Source organism: Aplidium turbinatum, chromosome 13, assembly GCF_918807975.1.
Source record: "Aplidium turbinatum chromosome 13, kaAplTurb1.1, whole genome shotgun sequence".
Taxonomy (NCBI): Eukaryota; Metazoa; Chordata; class Ascidiacea; order Aplousobranchia; family Polyclinidae; genus Aplidium; species Aplidium turbinatum.
Genome location: NC_137484.1, coordinates 24,253,603 through 24,264,393, shown reverse-complemented (window position 1 = coordinate 24,264,393; position 10,791 = coordinate 24,253,603). Strand labels below are relative to the sequence as shown.

Genomic DNA, 10,791 nt, shown 5'->3' with positions numbered 1-10,791 from the left:
CACGTACTTCGCCTGCTGCCTGTCACGTAACAATTGTTACCGGCTGTTCAGCAGATTGGCTTTTGCTTGGTTCTTGAGTGGTGGCAGTGCATACAGCAGTGGGTCATTCAATGTTTCAAGGATATAATGTAGATTTAACTCAACGAAGTCTACTAAAGTAATACAGTAAGTAACCAGTGGTTTGATGACTATCTCTGGCTGGAGTATTCAGAAGCTAAGGATGCCACATTTTGCTTTTCCTGTCGAGTTTTCAACAGCTTGGTATGTTATAGTCCTGTTAATATTAGTTAAAGTTTATTCTATTAAACTGCAATTATGCTCCACCGATGTTAAATGATTTTTTATTCTTAATGTTTCTTTATCCTATCCACGAAGATTTCATGCGCAATATAAGGACGATAGAGTTTAAAACACAAAATGAGCGAACAATTAAATTATATACGTATTAAGATGCAAAAATGCAGTATGACGAAATAATGCAACTAAAGTCAACATGTTCCTACGTTTGGACGTTAAAATACGTTTCACTTGAAGCAAAATTATTTTCTCATTCTTTAATTTCTGAGGATATTGTTTTGCTTATTGCCTTTAAATTGGAAGACTTGCATCTCCACCAGCAAGATTGTGCATTTTTACATCGATTCAACGCCCTACAACGTTGAATCGATGTAAAATCAGCAGATTTAGCTGACTGGGGTTGGCGTTTTAATTGACCATTTTTACTTTCAGTGAAGCTTGTTTTTACGTCTAATAAACGTAGAAACATGTTGACTTTAACTGTATTGTTCCGTCATACTGCATTTTTGGCATCTTAATAAGAAATATTAAAATTGTTCTCTAATGTTGTGTTTTAAACTTATCATTTGATATTGTGCATTTTCCTGGTGAAATCTTCGTGGATAGGAAGAAGAAATATTAAGAATAAAAAATCATTTAACACCGGCTGAGTATTTATTGCAGTTGAACTACGCCCGGTGGCCGTGACAGTATATTTATTCCATTAACTTTTATTAGCCTCAATTCTCACAATGTCATAGGCTACGCAATACGCATGTGACTGCCTCTGCGTTTGATATATCTACTATGTTTTGACATCTGTATTTTCCAAGCATGGAAAAACGTTTTCACAGCGTTTCAGTACAGTATTTGATAATTTCTCTGTCAACTAACAGACTAGTCAAAATCATGAGGCATATTTAACTAACAGACTGTTGGATAATAGGAAAGTGCATTTGTAAAAAATGGTTTTTCAATCTGGAAAAAAGATACGCAGAATTTTGCTAGCCATGGCAGTTGCAAGTCCCATACGGAATCAAACTGTGATTTATTTTGAATTTTATTTTTTTCAGCAGATCAGACATGTCAAAAATGTGGGACTTTTGGTAGGTTGTATTGCAGTAGACAATAGCAGTAGAAAACAAGAGAAATTAAATGTTATATAATATAAATATTTAATAAAACAATGAAAACTATTAATACTACAAAAAGTGCTCAATGCCAAGCAAAAAGGCAAAGCAGAGCGAATTAAATCAAATGTAGTTATTACTATCTGAAGCCTTTACAAATTGTTTCACCTAACGGATCATCAGAAGGTCTTATTCAAATAGATTTTGATTCTATTTGAATAAGACCTTCTGATGATCCGTTAGGTGAAACAATTTGTAAAGGCTTCAGATAGTAATAACTACATTTGATTTAAATATTTAATAATATATAATATAAATAATAATATAAACCGGCAGCAGTGGCCGAGTGGTTAGCGCGTTGGGCTCGCAGTCGAGAGCCTGCATGTTCGACTCCAGCCACCCGCACTTGCTGTTGTTTCTCTGGGCAAGAAACTTTACGATAATTGCCTCTACCCAGTGATCGATTTCGAGTAATGGGTAGTACCAAATTTAAGTCATAAGTAGAGTAGACAACCGGAAACAGACGTTACCGTCGGCTGCAGCGTGGGTCAGGTGTATGTCTGAAGGCGTACACCGATGCATAGCGCTCAAGTCCGCTTTCCCGCAATGCAGGATAAAGATAAACAAACAAACAATAGGCTAACTGGTCACAGCGGTGATCCATAATCTCTTCGTGGGTAAATTGTAACATAAATTTCCCGGATCCGTTCGTCTGTAGGCTATGCAATGACCGAAAGAAACACTCCTCTGAAAACGTCTATTCAAGAATTGTATTTCTGTAAAAATAGCCCCAAGGCTGTCGAAGAATGAGAGAAACACCGTACCCACTAAAACTTGTCACTACAATACAAATTACTGAGATAAAGACGGAAATTTCGTCTAGTGGGTAAACACAAGCAAAACCGTTTTAATACGCGACCAACTTTTCAAGCAACAATTTTAAGAATGATGGAATGGATTACGATATCTCAAACGCACGTAACCACCTTCTGTGACGTAATAATGATAAGCATTATGAAGCTATTCAAGCACCTGTTAAATTTGGCTTACACCATAATATCTCGTAATTCAAGATTTAACGATGATGTAATGTTTCACAGGTGTGACAAAGGTGATGCAATCTTTGCTTATTTCTAGCAACAGTCCACGACGTAAGACGTCAGGTTCAGTAGACAACGGTTCTATGTGACGTTTGATTTGAAGATTGTCCGTAACAATATCACTGTCTTGCACCAGTGGCGTAGCCAAGGGAGGGGGGTTTGGGGGTTTCAATCTTTCAAATTGAATTTACGGATGTTAATACATTGTTTGCAAGAAAAGCTGTTTGCTGTTTGCAAGAAACAGCCTATGATGTAATTTCACGTCAAACTGTGCAAGGATGCAAGCCATCTGTAACTGCTGAGATCGCTTGTTCGATCTAGATTAACGTCTAAACAGCTATTCGTTATACAAAACTTGAATATATCAGAAATAAAGTAACTTCATTGTCTCAAAGCTTTTTGTTTGACACTCATCAAGATGTATGACGTCTATGACGTTACATTTTCTAAACTTTGGGTTGACTTTAAAGCATAAAAGTTAGTGACTTATCGGAATAAGATCGCTTTTTGAATCAACCAAGGAGAAAATTGATAAATAATAAAACTGTAATAATCTCGCAAAAAAAAAAAGCAATCAACCTATGTCTCTAAAACAAAATTTGCCTAATTTTAAACGAAACTGCATTAAAAGAGCGAGTTTTGCCAATACCAAACATTCAAATATCTCAGACTGGAATTAGCAACAAGAAAACCTAGAGACTTAGCTTTATTTCCGAAAAATGCCGAAGAAAACATGATCTCATCCCTTTGCTATGCCACCGGACAGCACCATTTTATAGAAATATTCATACCCACAATTTTGTTGAAAATGCTCTCAGAATGCACCAAACTGAAAGTAATTTTTCACAATTTACTGGGGGAAGTCCCCCCAGATCCCCCGCCGCTAAGTGTCGCCTTCGGCAAACACGCCATCGGGCCTTGCCCGCCGGCCGTCAACACCCCCCCTTTCAAAATTTCTGACTACACTACTGTCTTGTACTGTCAATATTTTGCCCCCCCATTGTTGAAGGTCTGGCGGCGCCACTGCCTATTAGCATCAGGCCTGGATACTCACTGCATGCTTAATGCTTATGGTTACTTGTTAATTCAACTACTCGTTTATTTGCTTTACGTACATCTAGCCTACTGCAAAAACTTTGGAAAAACAGCTTACTGGTAACTTTTCAAACAAGAAACAAGTATCCTTTAAATGTGCTCTCCATAACATTGTTACCTGTCTTTTGTTGCTTACATACAGTACCAGCTGCGCTACAAAACTTTCTGCAATTTTTAAAAGTACCGTATGTTTGATGATTATGTGCCTGACCTATTACAGACGTTGGCGATCATGGTCAAACGTCTGTATCAGATCAGGCACATAATCATCAAACATGCGGTACTTTTAAAACCGCATGTTTAACGGTTAACGCGAAACTACCGCTCAGGTAGTGTCGTGAAAATAAGGCAATCGCTGCGTGCATTCGCAGCCTATCTCCTTCTTTCGATACCCCTGTTAAGATCCCAGACAGATAATCAGTCATTTTTAGCATTGATTTAACTTCTGTAGACGTTGAATCGATATAAAAAATGACTGATTTTCTGTCTGGGATGACCGATGATTAAGATGGGACAACAAATTTGGGAAATTTCTTTCGTAAGATATGATGTCACCGAAATATAATCGAATCTATTTCGTCACAGAAGATTTTTCACACGTGACATTCGAACTGTTTGTTTCGTCACTGGATGTCACAGCGCACCTGTGATTGGTCAATGGGACTTGATAAATTGGTTTTCAGAAATCATTCCCTTCAAGTGCTTGAATGACGTCACCGTGCAATCGTGCACAATGTCTTTGGCGATGACAATGATAATCCGCTTGATAGAAGCAATTGCCTCCGATCTGTGAGGCCGCATTCAGTTGTCGGAAGCAAAATAGTTAGAAATGTGACTGCAAAAAAGCACACAAGAGATCGGTGTGTTGTTTAAACAAAGAATGACCTAAAAGATTTTTATCTAAGTAGGATTAGACTGAGTGGAGTGAAATTTTATCGACTTGTATTGTTATCCGTGCCCTGGATCGTTCACATCGTGGGGTAGCTCGACTCCTGGCTTCTTTTATGCTTTTTCCTTTGTCTTGAAGAAAAAATTGCTGGGCCACTATCTTGCGCTGCTTTGTCTCCTCTCTTTCCTTATCGGCAATCCTTAACTAAGAAATACAAAACCGCCCATTGAAGTACCCCCACTTCTGGGGCCCGAATATCGCCCTCATGAGGTGATGGCAATCATTGTGACGTCACATTGGACCGAGGATGACCTCAATCGGGTTCTGTGACTAAGATGCAAAATCTGAAGCGAAAACAATTTTTATGTTTATGTTTTGAAAGTGGTTGAACAAAAATGCCCTATTGTTAGAACAATATATTCAAGAAAAATGTACAAGCCCAAATTATATCAAGTTATCTTGTTGTGTATCGCGATTTCGAATATGAAATTCTCTTCAGCGCAACTTTATAACAGGCAAAGTAAAACCTTCAGTAGTTCAGTTCAACGATGCAGCAGTTAAGTTAGAACAAACAATTTAGTTCAGTCGAGTGACGTCAGCACCGGTACATTGTGTTGCAACAAAGAATGTACTGATCAGTTTCATGACACATCCACGTGACATTGTTTTTATCCCGCCGTCACAATGAGACAGATTATGAGGTGAGCCGCTTTATCGCTTATGTCATGCGACCGTGATGTCACTGAAGATTACAGGAAATTTGTTCAAGAAATATTGCATCATCGCTTTGCTTACGTCAGCGTTGTTGATGACGTTTTTGAGAAGCGTGGAAAAGTTTTAAAACTTGGTTTGGTTTTGGTTTGGTTTGGTTTTGAATCTTTATCCTCGGACTGACAAAGCCTTGATAGGTTATTCCTGGTACTTGTTCGCATACTTGTAGAGGCACTTGACGCAGGGCCGGTTACCGAGATTGGCAGAGTGAAGTTTTCCGATTGTTGAAGTCTTCTTGCCGAGAAATTATTCCATTCACTAGGTGCCGCTGAATGGAGAGCAGTCCTGAAATGCGTTGCTCAAACGCACACCCCGAGAGTCGAACCAGCGCCGTGTGATCTTGAGCCCGGCGCGTAACCACTGAGCTATCGGGGCGGACTTTTTTTCTTACATGCATCCACAGCCCACGTGAATGGACAATCAGCTACAAATGCAAATGGAGTTCAAGATTAGAACTTAGAAGTGGAAGGGGTCACGTTGGGGGTAACTTATTTGCTTTCACTGGGCCTTATGCTGTTAGCAGTAAAAGCAACCAATTGTATTGCCGGTGATTTTCATGAAGTAAAAAACTGATTTCGTTTCAAGTCGATTCAACGAATTGTGAAGTAAATTATAGAGAATTAGTAAAATGCGAAAGTTGTTGGCAAGAATCTGTTCAAACGCCTTTGAACTGATTTACAGAGACACTTAACAACCTTGTCCTCCCTGAGTTCCTGTAAGTTGCCAGCCAGACCAATAATCTTACTTTCCATGGCTCCAGGTTTGATTCTCAGTCGGCTTGTGTAGATGACTTCGCATTCACAATGATGTCAATTGTTAATGCCTCTGTGACGGTGCGGTGACATCATAATGAATAGTCATTGTCAATGAAGTCACAACAATGAAATACAAAAACTCCAAAACCGTCCAACAACAAAAACTTTATAGTCTCTGTACAGGGCCGTAGCCAGACCGCAGAGCAAGGAGGGGGGCCAACTTTTAGTTAGGGGGGGGCCGAAAAAATTTAAATGATTTTGGCATTTTAACCTCTTAAACACCGGTATCCACAAAAATTGCAATATATCAGATTAGTGTTAAGACTAACACTGGTCTCTTATTTTATCCGCTAGTTAGATCACGGCAACCATATTACAATGACCAACATAACACAGCAATTGTTGACTTGTTGTATAAATAGCGGTACTTGTTATGAGCAAAAACTTTAACTGGCTCGAAGAAGCTAGTGCCGAGGATTTTGATAGATATGATTACATTCCGCCTATACACCCGTGAGCTTGTCTATTGCAATTGCAGTCGCGAATTTTTGGATGCAAACCGTCTCACAAACAAGTCTAAATCGATAGATTTCGATGCAGAATGTTCAAAGGCCATAAGCACCAAGTTTGCCTGTCTTGGTTGTAACATGCTCCGTCTAGTGCAGTGGTTCTTAAACTGGGGGGCGTGTGAGGCTCACAAGGGGGGCGCAAGAAATTGAAAAACTCTGCATGAATTATGACTAAACATGTCTTCACAACTACGCTGGACAGTCGATTGTTGAAGATGAAACTTTGTGTTGCAGTGGCACAGTGTTTGTAGAGTGTGTTGTTGTCACATCTCGCATTCTTTGTGATGTTTTAGACGTTGCTAAATATTTTTGCGGCGCCTTAACTCTCGTAACGCAACGGTTTTCTGACACAGCAGCCTCGAGCTCTAATTGTAATAATAATGGCAACGACTGACTGACAAGTGACAGCGGCTAGAAGTGCATCAGTATCCCCAACTCTACAACAGTAGGCTACCATGGGTAAACTTTTTTTTAATTTTAGCACTGATTTGAATAGGTTTATTTTTAATTAATCAATTCTATTACAATAAAATGAGTGGAAAAAGGAGAAAGTATGACGAAGATTATCTGAATTTTAACTTTATAGATGCCATAGTAAATGACCAAGTTGCACCACAACGCGTCAGCCGTCATGTGTTTTCAAAATCTGAGCAACGACGCTTTGAGACCAACTCGTTCGCAGCGTCATCTTGAATGAAAAAACACCTTGACCACAAAAATAAACCTTCAGCTTTTTTCCAATGCAAGAAAAACTCTTTTAAAAAAATGAAGATTGCAAGTAGCGAGTGCTTTCGCCAATCGTGGTCGGCGGAAGTTGTAGAAGCGTCTTTCGGAACTGCTCACATGATAGCTCGGGAGAAGAAACCTCACTGACAATTTACAAACAAAACGAATTCTTGGAGCTAAAATGAAATAGTACTGAAAGAAACGACTTTGAAGCAATGCTACTAACTGAGTTCTGAGTGAAATATGTAATCCACTTGTGCGGAATTTTTTTTTTTTTTATTTCCATGAAAATAAAGACAAAATCTAGACACAAACTTGACTGTGAAGCCGATCTGAGATGTGCATTATCTGCTACTAATCATCGAATTAAACAATTGGTAGGCCTAACCAAAAACCAGTTACATCCTTATTCCTTTGCATCGATGAAACTTACCTGGAAACGAATTGTTGTTCTGCGTGATGTTTTTTGATTTTAAAACAAGGTGATGCGCGAATTTTGTTAGAATAGTAAAAGGGAGGCGTGTCTCAAAAAGTTTAAGAACCAGTGGTCTAGTGGGAGCGTCAACCCTTGTTAACACTGAGAATCCACACTCACAAAATTACAAACGGCAGTGCCAGATCCAAATGTAGCAATATCTGCTGCAAGGTTAAACACTTTACAGATCAGAAAACTAGAAACAAAATTTATTTACACTACCGGTAATTGGATTGAAGAGAAAAAATAAACACTGCTTAAAAGATTACGGGTTTATATTTTGTATGCGTTGTCTTTAAAAACCACTTGCTTTACCACCAGGGGCGCCGGAAGCGGGGGGGCAGGGGGGGCGGATGCCCCCCCCGCCCTCAAATTTTCTGCAGATGGAGGGGCAGGGGGGGCAATGGTGCCCTTTTAAAGTCATGTAAGCTACTGCACATTTTGCAATACAGTATAACAATTTCTGCTATTCGCTTTTAGCCTAATTATAATCTTTCATTTTTGCCTCAAAATAATATTTACGGCACAAAAGTTTGAAACACAGTACAGGCCTTAAAACTCGTTTTTTTTTTCGGCAGCCATCGTCGCCTACCGGGAGCTCCTTCTTGGCGGCCAAATCTGCGTGCTTGGAGGCCAAAATACAAAATAACGATAGCACAAGTAAATAGAATTAAGCTTGCAACAATGCTAAAATGATCACTTAGCGTTGTTGAAGTCTGGGCCTGGGCGACGTCCTGCAATAGAATTGTTGTACCACGCAATAACTGCTTTATCGGGATTGTAATCCGGTACTGCGGGACCATCTAACGACACTCTCACGAGTGTCTCCAATGTGGCTGATTTTAAACAAGTTTGCCACTCTCCTAGAATTGTTTTTAGCAACGAAAAGCAACGTTCGACATGTGTCGACGATGACAGTAGTTGGAGATGCATGTCCATGGCCCCATCGGTATCACCGGAAGTAGCACCAAAGGTGGACCCAAGGGTATTGACGGAAGTGGTATCCCCGGGTATCATCACAGACAGGGTATCACCATCTGATTTCGGCGCGTGACATCATTCTATGAAAGTATTTTATTAAATTTGATAAATAATAATTGTTTTTGAAACGCGTTCCTTTCTTGTTTTTCGAATCTGTTAAGAGTGATATTAATGAAACCGTTTTGTTCTTCACAGCTGTTGGTGGTTAGGCGTAAAACTCTCATAAGCAGTTTTGTTGTGGATGCACGAACTCAACCTGCTTCCTGAAGTAGACTTTTATAAACTAGCCTAGCAAGCAGCTGGTACAATGCACTCTTAGTCAGTTAACATTATCTAGTTTTTCTTGTGTTGTTAGATTGTCAGAGTATGATAGTAAAGTTTAGATGTGATAATTTGTACTGAAATATGTTAGCAAAGTTTAATATTGGTTCGTTTATCTAAGCAGACAACACAAAGATTGTTATCGATGACTTCTGTCTCCACCCTTCTTTGTGGTCGTTGAAGGCCTTCCATGAGTAACTCCCCCGCAGGTCTAGTTGTTTCACTTTGTAGGCGTGAAGTATCAGGTTCCCCGGAGAAGAACATATATCGTTGTTCTGTTCTCGAGCGATGGTTGTTGATCAAAACCCGTCCATCTCTTGTGAAACTGCTATGTGGACCGTTTAAAAATTGACTGGTGATGATTTCTATGAAACGCGTTCCTTTCTTATTTTTCAAGTATTCACACCTGTTAAGAATGCTCATGGTAAGTTGTTTTGTTCATTTTTTTTTTAAATTTAATTTGATTGGTATGTTACTTACAGAGGGCTCCATTTTGCAAAGTTTATGAAATGGATGGGTATATTCTTTATAAAAAAATTTCAATAGGCGTTTTTTTAATTATTTAAACTTAAATCCAATTCATTAACCAAAAAGCGAACCTAGAAATAAAAAAGTATTGGCTCCCTTACTGATCATGACTCTTCAACAAATTTATTACAACGCAATACCATAAACGAATGTTTGTTTTTCTTCTCGTACAATACGTAGTGGGAACTGATCGCGTGTAAGTTAGCAAACTGTCTGTCTGTATGTATATGTTTTGTATATGTTCTGTATGTGTCTGTATGTTTTGTTAATTTTTTATCGGTTTGGTTGCAGCCATGTTTTTTCGTGAAGCTGTTTGCTTGCAGGAATAGAGTTTTCACTATTGATCCTGGTAAGTAGGTCTACTGGTTCGATTCCAGGTCTTTCCAAATAGTGTGTTTCATTTTTATGGGCAGTAGATCTTTCGAGTTTCATAACTTGTCATTGATTGGTGGGATCTTTTGGTAATTTTATTGGTATATGAGGTTTCACTGTTGTTTCGAATGTTTAGGTTGATTGAAGATTTCGTTGTACTTTGATGAGTTTTTTGATCTGTGGATCGGTTTTAGTTCATTGTACGGCAAATGATCAAAGGGTTGGTTATAATTATTATAATCTATGACTTGTCCAAAAACCTTAATAAATACTGCATTTAATCATCTTGAACAATAATAAATACTGCATTTTTTCATCCTTTCGGTTAATCTTCGTTTCGGTTTATGTTAGTTTCGGTAAACCTTTATTTCTTTAGGTCTACGTTTCGCTAAAACAGTGGTTTCAGCTAAACCTTTATAGTAACGTTTAATACATGTAACTATAACCGGGAGAAATAGCTTGGTCAAAACAACGTAACTTTAGGTTTATCATACAGGAATAACAGTTACGATTGTGTGTTATGATGCTTATTACAACTAAACCACACTCTATGATAATGACATGACGATACAACTCAATACACAACCACTAAATTAAGACATGTAGAACCTCCTGTTTTAGTTGTGTTCAGTTTAAACCCATGTATCTTATCATTGATAATAATTTTGATAAATACAGCTAACTTGGAAATTATTTTTGTTGATATAGTATCGCTTAAAGATTGTAAGAATAATGGCTTGGTTAAAACAACGTAACTTTAGGTTTATCATGCAGGAATAAATTTTATATTTTTATTTTAGAGA

The 10,791-nt window shown here is 38.4% G+C and overlaps 1 protein-coding gene across 1 annotated transcript in view; it reads left to right on the top strand.

Moving 5' to 3' along the window:
- LOC145781768 (solute carrier family 35 member G1-like) overlaps positions 1-10,791 on the top strand; it is a 29,520-nt gene continuing 18,729 nt past the window's right edge. The window contains exon 1 of the mRNA XM_082593440.1: positions 1-261. The gene's annotated coding sequence lies outside the window, so the exon portion shown is untranslated. The remainder of the gene's footprint in view (positions 262-10,791) is intronic.